Consider the following 14,707-nt stretch of genomic DNA (forward strand, 5'->3'; position numbering starts at 1 on the left):
GTCCGACTCTCGGAGGCCCTCACCCGGGAACAGCGCCAAGGATGCCGAGACCTCCTGCTACAGTTCGCCACCCTGTTCTCCCTCACCCCAGGGGTTACCCCCTGGTGCGTACACGATGTGGACACTGGGGACAGTCGCCCTATCCGCCACCGGGCCTACCGCGTACCAGATCGGGTACGGGCCTGCATCCAAGAGGAGGTGGCCAGGATGCTCACGCTCGGGGTCATCGAGCCCTCCGACAGCCCCTGGGCCAGCCCAGTAGTACTGGTCCCCAAAGCGGCCGCCCCCGGCGCCACGCCGGAACTCCGGTTCTGCGTCGACTACCGGGGCTTGAATGCGGTCACCAGAACCGACGCCCATCCCATCCCCCGGGCAGATGAACTAATCGGCTGCCCGCTACCTCAGTATCTTCGACCTGACAGCGGGCTACTGGCAGATCGGTCTCACACCCCGGGCCCAAGAACGATCTGCATTCTCCACCCCTGATGGCCACTATCACTTCAAGGTCATGCCATTCGGCATGAAGAATGCCCCAGCAACGTTTCAGCGGCTAGTTAACCAGGTCCTGGCGGGGCTTGAAGAATTCAGCGCCGCCTACCTGGACGATATCGCTGTGTACAGCCACCACTGGTCCGACCACCTCCACCACCTCCGAGAGGTGCTACAGGCCCTCCAACGGGCTGGCCTCACGATCAAGGCCAGCAAATGCCAAATTGGCCAGGGGTCCGTGACCTATCTCGGGCACCAGGTGGGAAGCGGTCTGGTGGCCCCCCTGCAACTCAAGATCGCTGCCATCCAGTCTTGGCAGCCCCCCATCACCCAGACCGAGGTCCGCGCCTTTTTGGGACTCACAGGCTACTACCGGCGGTTCGTGCGAGACTATGGCAGCATTGTGGGGCCCCTCACGGAACTCACATCCAAAAACCAACCAAAGAAGGTCAACTGGACCCCAGACTGTCAAGCGGCCTTCGAGAAGCTGAAGGCCGCCATGTGCTCCGCCCCTGTGCTCCAGGCCCCCGACTACAGTCGGGAGTTTATCGTCCAGACGGATGCTTCCGACCATGGCATTGGGGCAGTCCTTTCCCAGTTGAACCCAGAAGGGCTTGACCAGCCAGTGGCTTTTATCAGCAGGCGACTCCTGGCCCGAGAACAACGCTGGAGCACCATTGAGAGGGAGGCCTTCGCCGTGGTGTGGGCCCTCAAAAAGCTCCGGCCCTATCTCTCCGGCACCCACTTTCGGGTACAGACCGATCACCGGCCCCTGCAGTGGCTAATGCAGATGCGGGGGGAAAACCCGAAACTACTACGTTGGTCCATCTCCCTGCAGGGGATGGACTTCACTGTGGAACATCGGCCTGGGCAAGACCACGCCAACGCAGATGGCCTGTCACGCTTTTTCCGCCTTGACGAGGAGAGTCCCCAAGAGGATGGGTGACTCTCCCCGCCTTCAGCTGGGGGGGACGCATGTTGGACAGGCCACATGAAGGGCTTGCTCCCTCCCCGCACGACCAGGCCCGAGCCCGGCTCCTCAGGTGATACACGCAACCACTACCCGTTTCCTGTCTCCTATGGGACCCCTGCCCCTGGACATCTCCACCTCATGGGCCCGATCCCCTACCGGCCCTCTCGCCCGGCCTGGGCGCCATCTTGGACACAGCACCACGAGGCCGCGTGGCCTCCGATCGACCCTAACCCTCGGCCTGGCCAGGCCCCGACATCCCGGCACCACCATCCACCCAGGAGGTGAGCGGACTACTTGGCAGGTCAATGGGAGAGAGAGGTGTCGATGGCTCTCCCCCGCCAAGTGCCGATCGCCCCCAGCTCCCCCAGGCGCTGGCTCCACCCCCCTGCTGGGTGTCTGGACTCCCTCATCCCGGACCTCCCGACCTCCAAGTGCGAGGGTCCGGACATCAAAGGGCGCCAGCCCTATAACTGGGGCAGCTCCAGAGCAGGAAGGCAGTTGTATCCTGGAGTCGAGAGACGCAGTGAAGAACTCATCCTTGACGGACTACTGGCGCTGCCGTAGCCCTGCCTTGCGAACTATCGTCCTGCCTGCTGGCGCTGCCGTAACCTTCTGAAACCTTCATCGTCGTCGGGACCTGCTGGCGTGGCCGCGGACCGTTTGTAACCTCCACCTTCATCGGGACCGGCTGGCGCCGCCGCGGCCCGATCATCTAGAACGCCGAGCTCGAGGATTGTGAGCTCTTTCATCTACCACCATCTCCGCCAGATTGGTAACAAGACTGTCCCGCTACCCCCTTACCCAACCAAGAGACTAAACTAGAGGGGACCCCGGAGTCCAGACCTCCGTGTACCATTTCACCGTACCTAAAGAATTGCTTATAAAGTAACGTTGAACCTTATCCTTGTGTGGTGTACGTCTGTGGGGGGGAAGTTACTTGTCTGTACGATCGCTGGAGACGGCTCTCCCCGGAGACCTCTCCCTCTCTCCTCGGCCGACCTTCCCGGTCCGTCTAACATCACCCTTTGTAAACTTGAAAGACTGCCACACCCATGACGAAAAAAGTGGTGTGATCTACAGTTTGGAGACCAATGTCCTCTGAAAAGTTCTCAAAGTGGTCCTGCGCTTCTCCTGCCTAACGAGCTGTAGTTCCGCCCCTTAACACACCGTTTGCTGTGTATCACCTGATCATCCAACTTAATTCCCATTGTTGTTTCTATGCTGGAGCAGTAGCTATCCTGAATGCAACATGTGCAGTGGCACCATGGCTCAGGGCGGTGATGGCCACTCTACATCACAGTTATGCCATTTTCACTATCAACGATTCAGAAAAGGGGGTGGTGATGAACAGAGTGTCTGAATTAAGCAGACCACTCTTACCCAGTCCAAAGATCAGGGCTTGAGCCATCACCGTTATTTATCTCACTGGACCATCCCAGCTCAGAACCTGGCTATATGCAAATCAGTCTGTCCCTGGCCCAGTGCAACATGGGAACAGGGCAGACTAAACTGCCAAGCCAATTCTTCACCAGAAAGGAGACAAGCTACCGGGGACCGGTTTCTGGCATTTCAGCCTTCTTCGGCCCGGCTTGCTTGAATCCTGATGGTGCAGTGAGAAAGGGACTCATGTCTGAGTATACCCTGCCACACCTATAGTGGCCAAAAACGATTCAGAAAAGGGGGTGGTGATGAACAGAGCGTCTGAATTAAGCAGACCACTCTTACCCAGTCCAAAGATCAGGGCTTGATCCATCACCGTTATTTATCTCACTGGACCATCCCAGCTCAGAACCTGGCTATATGCAAATCAGTCTGTCCCTGGCCCAGTGCATCATGGGAACAGGGCTGACTAAACTACCAAGCCAATTCTTCACCAGAAAGGAGACAAGCTACCGGGGACCGGTTTCTGGCATTTCAGCCTATTTCGGCCCGGCTTGCTTGAATCCTGATGGTGCAGTGAGAAAGGGACTCATGTCTGAGTATACCCTGCCACACCTATAGTGGCCAAAAACGATTCAGAAAAGGGGGTGGTGATGAACAGAGTGTCTGAATTAGGCAGACCACTCTTACCCAGTCCAAAGATCAGGGCTTGATCCATCACCGTTATTTATCTCACTGGACCATCCCAGCTCAGAACCTGGCTATATGCAAATCAGTCTGTCCCTGGCCCAGTGCATCATGGGAACAGGGCAGACTAAACTACCAAGCCAATTCTTCGCCAGAAAGGAGACAAGCTACCGGGGACCGGTGTCTGGCATTTCAGCCTTCTTCGGCCCGGCTTGCTTGAATCCTGATGGTGCAGTGAGAAAGGGACTCATGTCTGAGTATACCCTGCCACACCTATAGTGGCCAAAAACGATTCAGAAAAGGGGGTGGTGATGAACAGTGTGTCTGAATTAAGCAGACCACTCTTACCCAGTCCAAAGATCAGGGCTTGATCCATCACCGTTATTTATCTCACTGGACCATCCCAGCTCAGAACCTGGCTATATGCAAATCAGCCTGTCCCTGGCCCAGTGCATCATGGGAATAGGGCAGACTAAACTACCAAGCTAATTCTTCACCAGAAAGGAGACAAGCTACCGGGGACCGGTTTCTGGCATTTCAGCCTTCTTCGGCCCGGCTTGCTTGAATCCTGATGGTGCAGTGAGAAAGGACTCATGTCTGAGTATACCCTGCCACACCTATAGTGGCCAAAAACGATTCAGAAAAGGGGGTGGTGATGAACAGAGTGTCTGAATTAAGCAGACCAATCTTACCCAGTCCAAAGATCAGGGCTTGATCCATCACCGTTATTTATCTCACTGGACCATCCCAGCTCAGAACCTGGCTATATGCAAATCAGTCTGTCCCTGGCCCAGTGCATCATGGGAACCGGGCAGACTAAACTACCAAGCCAATTCTTCACCAGAAAGGAGACAAGCTACCCCTTGTTGTTAAATATTTTGTCCACCCTAAGCGTGGAAGGGTATACTCAGATGTGAGTCCCTTGCTCATTGCACCATCAGGATTCAAGCAAGCCGGGCCGACGACAGCTGAAATGCCAGAAACTGGTCCCCGGAAGCTTGTTTCCTTCCCAGTATAAGAATTGGCTTGGTAGTTTGGTTTGCCCTGTTCCCATCATGCACTGGGACAGGAACAGACTAATTTGCTTATAGCCGGGTTCTGAGCTGGGATGGTGCAGTGAGCTAAAAAACGGTGTTGGATCTAGCCCTGATCTCTTGACTGGGTGAGAGTATTCTGCTTAATTCAGAAACTCTGTCCATCACCACTCCTTGTTGTTAAATATTTGTCCACCCTAAGCGTGGAAGGGTATACTCAGATGTGAGTCCCTTGCTCATTGCACCATCAGGATTCAAGCAAGCCGGGGCCGACGACAGCTGAAATGCCAGAAACCGGTCCCCGGACACTTGTTTCCTTCCCAGTGTAAGAATTGGCTTGGTAGTTTGGTTTGCCCTGTTCCCATCATGCACTGGGACAGGAACAGACTAATTTGCATATAGCCGGGTTCCGAGCTGGGATGGTGCAGTGAGCTAAAAAACGGTGTTGGATCTAGCCCTGATCTCTTGACTGGGTGAGAGTATTCTGCTTAATTCAGAAACTCTGTCCATCACCACCACTTGTTGTTAAATATTTTGTCCACCCTAAGCGTGGAAGGGTATACTCAGATGTGAGTCCCTTGCCCATTGCACCATCAGGATTCAAGCAAGCCGGGCCGACGACAGCAGAAATGCCAGAAACCGGTCCCCGGAAGCTTGTTTCCTTCCCAGTGTAAGAATTGGCTTGGTAGTTTAGTTTGCCCTGTTCCCATCATGCACTGGGACAGGAACAGACTAATTTGCATATAGCCGGGTTCCGAGCTGGGATGGTGCAGTGAGCTAAAAAACGGTGTTGGATCTAGCCCTGATCTCTTGACTGGGTGAGAGTATTCTGCTTGATTCTGAAACTCTGTCCATCACCACCCCTTGTTGTTAAATATTTTGTCCACCCTAAGCGTGGAAGGGTATACTCAGATGTGAGTCCCTTGCTCATTGCACCATCAGGATTCAAGCAAGCCGGGCCGACGACAGCTGAAATGCCAGAAACCGGTCCCCGGAAGCTTGTTTCCTTCCCAGTGTAAGAATTGGCTTGGTAGTTTGGTTTGCCCTGTTCCCATCATGCACTGGGACAGGAACAGGCTAATTTGCATATAGCCGGGTTCCGAGCTGGGATGGTGCAGTGAGCTAAAAAACTGTGTTGGATCTAGCCCTGATCTCTTGACTGGGTAAGAGTATTCTGCTTAATTCTGAAACTCTGTCCATCACCACCCCTTGTTGTTAAATATTTTGTCCACCCTAAGCGTGGAAGGGTATACTCAGATGTGAGTCCCTTGCTCATTGCACCATCAGGATTCAAGCTAGCCGGGCCGACGACAGCTGAAATGCCAGAAACCGGTCCCCGGAAGTTTGTTTCCTTCCCAGTGTAAGAATTGGCTTGGTAGTTTGGTTTGCCCTGTTCCCATCATGCACTGGGACAGGAACAGACTAATTTGCATATAGCCGGGTTCTGAGCTGGGATGGTGCAGTGAGCTAAAAAACGGTGTTGGATCTAGCCCTGATCCCTTGACTGGGTGAGAGTATTCTGCTTAATTCAGAAACTCTGTCCATCACCACCCCTTGTTGTTAAATATTTTCACTATCAAATCACGGGAAAGAGGTCTGTTTTCCTTGCTTTTATTAGGACTCATGGCTTCTTTGCAAAGAAACATTAAGTACTGCTGATATATATGCTTAGATATTGTAGAAAAGTGCCCTTTTTTGACATGGTCACCCCACTGTTTGCCTAGTACCTAATGCAATTTTGACAGAAGGTCACTGGGTTCCTGCTATCCAGGTCCCCAGTGTCATATCTTGTTCTCTAAAAACTGTACAATTGTTCCCCCAATTGGCCATACCTTTAGCACCCCTGTAAGTCCCTAATAAATGGCACCTCGAGCACCCAGGGCATGGGTGCTAAAGAGGGTCCCTAAGGGCTGCAGCATGTATTGTGTCACCCTAAGGGACCGCTCACCTAACTCATGCAGACTACCACTGCCGGCTGTGTGTCTTGGTGCAGATAAAAGTGAAAACATGACATGGCACACATCTCTGTGTGTGATGCCTACAGACATTGCATGCAGTATATGTAAGCCACCCCTACAGCAGGCTTTCCAGCCCTAAAGCTGGATGCACTATACTACATGCATGGGCATATATGCATGAGCATATATGCTCCTGTGATGTCTAAGTCAATTCTCAGATATCACAAATGCATGGGAAAACCCGGAGATACTGCAAGTGCAAAGTAAGTGCTTTTATTTCTTTATTTCTTTACTGTCCACTTTTCTGTCGTATGTCACATTCCACTACCCCCCCCACCCAGCCCCGCCCCACCTCACCCCCACACAGCCTTACCTGTGCGAGCCGCGAGTGCCCGAGTGTTAATACCCCATCCTTGGGAATCATGGGTAAACTCTCCTGCAAACGTGACCAAGATTCGGGGAACATGGCTTAGCCGCCGGATATGGATGATAGTGAGTTATGATCTGTGGAACAGACTAGGAACCCCATGTTACAAGACATCCTTCAAGTCATAACAACATCACACAGGGTATTCAAATTCAAAATTGACGCTATTAACGTAGGCCTGGGCCTTGTATGAGATGACCACGAACGCATGTCGGAGAGGGTGACCATGAATAAGCGGACTCTGGGGAATTACTGGGCCTGATTCACAGAACTAACTTAAGACAAAATCCTAAACTTACTACCATTTTGGTATTCACAGAAGACATTTACTCATTTCGGTATTCACAGAAGTTAGGAGTCCTAACTTTAGGACTCCTAAAAGCCTTTTGTGAATATCGAAAGTCTTACAGTTAGGATTTTCCTCAGTTTAGAAGTCCTAAAGTTAGGTGTTCTAACTTTACTACTCCTAAACTGAGAAAAAACCTAACTTTTAGACTTTTGGTATTCACAGAAGGCATTTAGGAGCCCTAAAGTGAGAAGTCCTAACTTTACTACTCCTAAACTGAGAAAAATCCTAACTTTAAGAATTTTGGTATTCACAGAAGGCATTTAGGAGTCCTAAAGTTAGGACTCCTAACTTCTGTGAATACCGAAATGAGTAAGTGCCTTCTGTGAACACCAAAATGAGTAAGTGCCTTCTGTGAATACCAAAATGGTAGTAAGTTTAGGATTTTGTCTTAAGTTAGTTCTGTGAATCGGGCCCACTGTGTTGAAGTAACAACTGACCACAGTCAAGTTGAAGGTCCGGACTCTTAAATTACGGGTGGAGGATGCAGAAAATCTTTCCCTTTGCAACAATATCAGGGTGGTGGGACTACATGAGATGGTGGAGGGCACCAATATGATGACCTGCACTGAGGTTGTCTGAGGTTCCGTGACAATTGTAAGTGGTGTTTTTAACTCGTACGAATATGGTCGAGTTTAGTATCTATGAACCGCAAATGACGAGTTTAGTAAGTGTGCGCAGTTTCGCTGTGCTAACTTAAACCGTTCGTTTGTTATGTGGGTTTTTCATCTGTACCCACGGGTTCCATCTTAGATACGGCATCCATTTTGTCTCTTGCCCTCAAGTAGCCAGCGAACGGACGTTGTCCGCTTCGCGACCCTGGGACTCCCAAGATATTTGCGGAAGACACATGTTTTTTGTAAGTGTCTTTATGACGAGGGGGATGCTACTGTAAGGCAGATGGCGCCGCTCGAGGCTCATCTTGCCGCACGGACTTATTGTCTCAGCCGTGCATCTCATTAAGCACGTCCCTTTGATGCCTGTATCTCGTGTTTCCCGATACCTCCCCTTTTACACCCTTTCCGATCTCCCCACTGTCTCCGTCTTCCTCTACACCTGTCCTTGTTCCTATTTCGATCTGTTTTACTGCTGATTGGAATTCGCTAATGGTGGGAAGATGGGTTTTTACAGTTGGGAACCGCCAAATGTTTCCGCACTTATGTTCCGGACCTCATGTGTTTCAAAGTGACCAAAAGCGACCCCTCTGGGGGATAATGATGGGAACCGGGTTGTAAACTTTTGTGTTCAATGTAACTCTATGGGTAAGAACTGTATAAAAGGAGCGATCCACAGAACCAATTTGAAGCAGTCTCCCCAAGTTGCACGTGGTGTACTTGTCGTGACTTCTGTGTTCCCTGCAGCAAATAAACCTTGAATCTTTGACGCCGAAGGAAGTGTCCCGTGTCTCTGTGATTCGTACGCCGGAGCAGGTTACCCACGAAGGTTTCAGGTGTTGTGCCCTGGCACCGCTGGGTCTTAGAGAACCCAGTCCTTCAGTTGCGCCTGAGGACCTTTCTGCGTTCTTTGCACTCGAGAGAGCACACCGAGTCCCATTGAGACCGCCTCAGCCTGGGGCTTCCTTGAGACCAGTAATGGGTAGACTATTATATAACAAAAATCACAACCATATTCTGGCACAGGCCTGGCCCACAGAGGAGCTCCGAGTCGGCATTGCTGTTGTACAGATTTTCCCTGACTTCTCTATGGAGGTACAGAGACAGAGAGCATTGTTCCAAGAAGCTAAGAAAAAACTACAGCAGCTAGAACTTAAAAACATAATGCTGTTCTCCACGATGCTTGAAGTGATGTCCTCGGAGAGGACACAATTCTTCCATTGCCCACAGGAAGTCTTGGACTGGCTGGAGTCCCGACTTGTGGCGAGGCCTGACAGGAGACCTCAATGGGAGCACATCGGCGCACCGGCGCTCAGCATAAAATATTGCAACGCAGCTCTACTGCCCCCTCGCAGGTCGAAATACAACTCTGACAGCAGAGAGTAATGGAAGTGGTGGCCAAGATGAGTGGGAGAGAGACAAGGTCTCCGTCGCCAGAGCTGAGTCCTCCCGCACAAGACTCGTAATCTGATCACTGCTCCAATGCTTCGGAGGGCTCGAGCTTGGAGCTACAGAGAGTGACGCTGAAATCATCGGAGGACATTGTCTGACTGTACGATGAACTGGTTAATGTGCTGGGGGCTCAGACTGATACAGCGATTTCCTGGTTTTACATAATGGGCACCTGAGTATTACACAAGATACTGGGCAATGTGCCTGGTTCCTAATGATATTTGGAAAATGCGGGAGTTGGTTAGATAGCTCGGGGAGCTCACTGACCACCCCCTCACTTCTATATAGCGTGGGGGAACTCTGCTGATTAGTTTTGGTTTTTCATAGTTTGGATTGGTGGTTTTGGTCTGCTTGTCCTGGGGAGGGGGAGTTTGCACGTTGGGTTCTGTTTAAGAAGTAGGGAGTTATCAAGACATCCAGCAATGTATTATACAGCCACATTATGCATGGAGGGGCTACAGGGTGGGAGACTGAGGTGAAGAGAGGGTATAGCTTATTTCCTGGAGTAACTCATGGCAGAGCAGAGAATGTATAAATGTTTTTCTTGGAACATCCAGGGAATGCATACTATGTCAAAACGCTACAAAGTGTTCTCCTACTTGAACAGGAGAGGGGTACATATAGCATTGCTGCAGGAGACACATTTGACAGACAAGCAAGGTATTGCACTGGAAAGCCGCTGGAGGGTCCAGGCGTAGTACACAACCTTTTTGACCTACGCCAGGGAAGTTTTAATTTGGGTTAGAGTAGGAGTGCCTTTTCAGTTAGTAGACAAATTGGTGGACCCGGTGGGCAGTTATGTGACTGTGCTAGGGTGACTTTAGCGATGTGATATAAATATACTAAACATAACAAACGTGGAACGGAGTGCATTCTTGGGGAGCCTGTTGAGACAGCTAGCACAATATCTTACTACTTTGACAATAATAGGAGGGGACTTTAATTGTAGACAGGCCATGTACTTTGTCACTATCTGTTCTCAATCCCTGTTGCAGACGATTCAATGGTGCAACACCTTTGGCAACATGTAGCACGCTGTGGTCACCAGGAATATCCTCCTAGTACATCATGCACCCATACTCCATTACCTGATTTCGAGCCGTGCACAAACATTAGTTGTTCACAACAGATTCTGGACACAAAGGCTATGCATAAGCTTCCTGTATTCAGTCACCTTTGGAATATTGATTTGTGCTTCTTTCAACTCTATTTTTGTGGTCCTCATATTTGTTTGAGAACTGACTTTGTGTTATTGAACTTATAATCCCAGCCCCCTGATATACCTCTATAAAAATAAATTGGCCTACTCGGGCCATTCCAGAAGGTTGATAAGTTAGGTAAATTGACAAAAGAAAAGTATCCCTGGCCCTTTGATATACCTCCGTAAAAAATTGTTGTCCAGAGATTTTCATTTCTGATTTGTGTTTCTGGATCATTAGAGAAGTCATTTATCTTGGGTAGACATTGCTGATGTGGGCTTAATTTTTCTGGGCAACATTTTTAAAAATGGCTGATGTGTTGCAGTGGTGATCTAATATTTCAGGAACCATGAGACCTATATACTTAGTTTTAGTGTCAAAACATAGGGTTTGGGAATCAAGTAGTTTTATAGAGACAGAAAATAACTCCTTAGAACAACCCTTTCACCATTTTCCAAAATAGCGCTATAATAGAGGAAGAAGAGACATATATAGAAATTAAACAAATAAAAAGGGTTTTAATCCTTTTATGTATACACCAAACAATGTTTATGATCTGAAAACGAAAAAAAAATGTTTATCACCCCTGTTTCAGACACATTTTCATAGTTCCCTTTATTTCTTTGTTTTGGCAATTGCCTGTGGTACATTTTCAGAATGTTGAATGTTTGAGAAGAGCATGTTGACAGTGACATCTTTTTGTAGTACAGGTTTTGCAAATACATGAACGTGTAAGTTCTGTGGGTAGAAACGTAATTTTTATAATAGATTTCAGCACCCTGTCAATATCTTCCCAACCAAATTCACACGGATCCCTCTCTTTATATGCATAATCCAAAACATTTACACATCTTCTGATGAAGTAGACTGCTCTTTTAATGTGTCCATGCACAGAATATGACGTCAGTGGAGGGTCACTTAGCGGGATGGATTTCTTGAACTCACTGTACGGAAGATCGTAAAATGTGTGACAGTCAGAACTTGTTTTCCACACAATCACAAGGTATTTTCTACATCTACACATTCTTCTTCTGTCTCAGAAAATCCTTTTAGAAACTTTACATTCTTTTTCTGTCTCCGAAAATCCTGTTAGAAACTTCACAGGATCAGCAGTTAAAGTTCCAAGCTTTGTTCAATTTTTCTGGTAGTATTGTCACCCATAAGAATATGTTCCTTGATAAGAAGACTGGGCATCTCTGGGTCAAATTTCTTGTACAGAATATGAAAATTAAGTTTCCTTTCTCGCCTGTTCCATAGCTTATCCAGAACTCTGACAATTCATTGACTTATGAACATTGCAACATTGCAACAAATCTAAGTAGTACATTAATAACATCTGTGTCATTTGACAGTACAATAATTCAGTTGGAACCATTTTCAACAGCCCACTCAACATGTGGCACAATACAAAGCTCAGCTTCCTCCAATTTGCTGTTAAGTTCTTGAACAATATGGCCCTCATCTTTTTAATATATCTCAGCAGGCACCAACTCCTTATTGTTAATCATTACGCTTGCAATAATTGGAAATTCAGTATTCACTGAAACATCAGCAATGTTTTGGTGAGTTAAAATCTCCAAGTTTATCTTGTTCAATGTTGATGACCAAAATGTATTAAGGTGCCCAGGTATAGGTGTCGAACTTTTGATGCAGGTACAAACAAAAGAGGGTGGTGATGGACGGAGCATCTGAATCAATCAAACACTCACACCCAGTCAAAAGATCTGGGTTTAACCCATCACCGTTCTTTAGCCCACTCTGCCACCCCAGTTCAGACATGGCTATATGCAAATCAGTCTGACCCTGTGCCTCATGGGAATAGTCCCGCCCGAACTGCCAAGCCATGTCTTCCCTGGACCGGAAACAAGCTTCTGAGGACCGGTTTCTGGCATTCCAGCCTTCTTCAGCCCGGCTTGCTTGAATCCAGTGGCAAATTGAGCAAGGGACTCACGTCAGAGCATACCCTGCCATACTTATGGCGGCCAAAAGCGGTATAAAAGGGCTGGTGATGGACGGAGCATCTGAATCAATCAAACACTCACACCCAGTCAAAAGATCTGGGTTTAATCCATCACCTTTCTTTAGCCCACTCTGCCACCCCAGTTCAGACATGGCTATATGCAAATCAGTCTGACCCTGTGCCTCATGGGAACAGTCCAGCCCGAACTGCCAAGCCATGTCTTCCCTGGATCGGAAACAAGCTTCTGAGGACCGGTTTCTGGCATTCCAGTCTTCTTCAGCCCGGCTTGCTTGAATCCAGTGGCAAAGGGAGCAAGGGACTCACGTCTGAGCATACCCTGCCACACTTATGGCGGCCAAAAGCGGTACAAAAGGGGGTGGTGATGGACGGAGCATCTGAATCAATCAAACACTCACACCCAGTCAAAAGATCTGGGTTTAATCCATCACCCTTCTTTAGCCCACTCTGCCACCCCAGTTCAGACATAGCTATATGCAAATCAGTCTGACCCTGTGCCTCATGGGAACAGTCCAGCCCGAACTGCCAAGCCATGTCTTACCTGGACCGGAAACAAGCTTCCGAGGACCGGTTTCTGGCATTCCAGCCTTCTTCAGCCCGGCTTGCTTGAATCCAGTGGCAAAGTGAGCAAGGGACTCATGTCTGAGCATACCCTGCCACACTTATGGCGGCCAAAAGCGGTACAAAAGGGGGTGGTGATGGACGGAGCATCTGAATCAATCAAACACTCACACCCAGTCAAAAGATCTGGGTTTAATCCATCACCGTTCTTTAGCCCACTCTGCCACCCCAGTTCAGATATGGCTATATGCAAATCAGTCTGACCCTGTGCCTTATGGGAACAGTCCAGCCCGAACTGCCAAGCCATGTCTTCCCTGGACCGGAAACAAGCTTCCAAGGACCGGTTTCTGGCATTCCAGCCTTCTTCAGCCAGGCTTGATTGAATCCAGTGGCAAAGTGAGCAAGGGACTCCTGTCTGAGCATATCCTGCCACACTTATGGCGGCCAAAAGCGGTACAAAATTGGGTGGTGATGGACGGAGCATCTGAATCAATCAAACACTCACACCTAGTCAAAAGATCTGGGTTTAATCCATCACCGTTCTTTAGCACACTCACCCACCCCAGTCAGGACATAGCTATATGCAAATCAGTCTGACCCTGTGCCTCATGGGAACAGTCCAGCCCGAACTGCCAAGCCATGTCTTCCCTGGACCGGAAACAAGCTTCAGAGGACCGGTTTCTGGCATTCTAGCCTTCTTCAGCCCGGCTTGCTTGAATCCAGTGGCAAAGTGAGCAAGGGACTCACGTCTGAGCATACCCTGCCACACCTATAGCGGCCAAAAGCGGTACAAAAGGGGGTGGTGATGGACGGAGCATCTGAATCAATCAAACACTCACACCCAGTCAAAAGATCTGGGTTTAATCCATCACCTTTCTTTAGCCCACTCTGCCACCCCAGTTCAGACATGGCTATATGCAAATCAGTCTGACCCTGTGCCTCATGGGAACCGTCCAGCCCGAACTGTCGGCAGGCAAGATTAACTTTTGCACTTGTAGACATTCATACGAATCTCCTACATTCTTTGTTCAAGATAACTGCCAAAGACAATGTACAGTTCTTGCAAGGTGCACATTGATCTTGATATATCTGTAGAATAATATGTATAACCTCTCTGAAGTTTTGCATGGATAACATTTTAAGCATTATTAATTGTGACATGTACTCCACAAAAAAGCTATTTTTAATTAGGGTACCGTTTTGAAATTAAATTTTTCAGGTGAAAGGTTTTTTCGAGCTCTTGTATGAGTTTGTGCTTCACCAGTTTGGTTGCAGCATCTCTATCAAATAATGTGTTTGTTGGAAGAAGATCATGAGACATAATCTCTTTGAAAAATTCATCCTTTTCGTTTGCTACATTCATCTATATGCTTGCTTAAGTTGTTTTTGTAACCTGTTTGTTAGTGGTTGGTTTCTCTTGCTATGTCAATTAAAGTGTGGACGTTTAGCTTTAGTGATACTGTCAAACAGCTTTTTCTCTTTCAATACAAATCTCTCCTTCTTCAGTTCTACGTATAGTTTTGATCCATGGTCCAAGACATCTAGTAGACATGTCTTTATATTGTTATCCACATATTGTTTGGTGATGAAATTGTGTAGTTGCATAGCC

Source organism: Lissotriton vulgaris, chromosome 9, assembly GCF_964263255.1.
Source record: "Lissotriton vulgaris chromosome 9, aLisVul1.2, whole genome shotgun sequence".
Taxonomy (NCBI): domain Eukaryota; kingdom Metazoa; phylum Chordata; class Amphibia; order Caudata; family Salamandridae; genus Lissotriton; species Lissotriton vulgaris.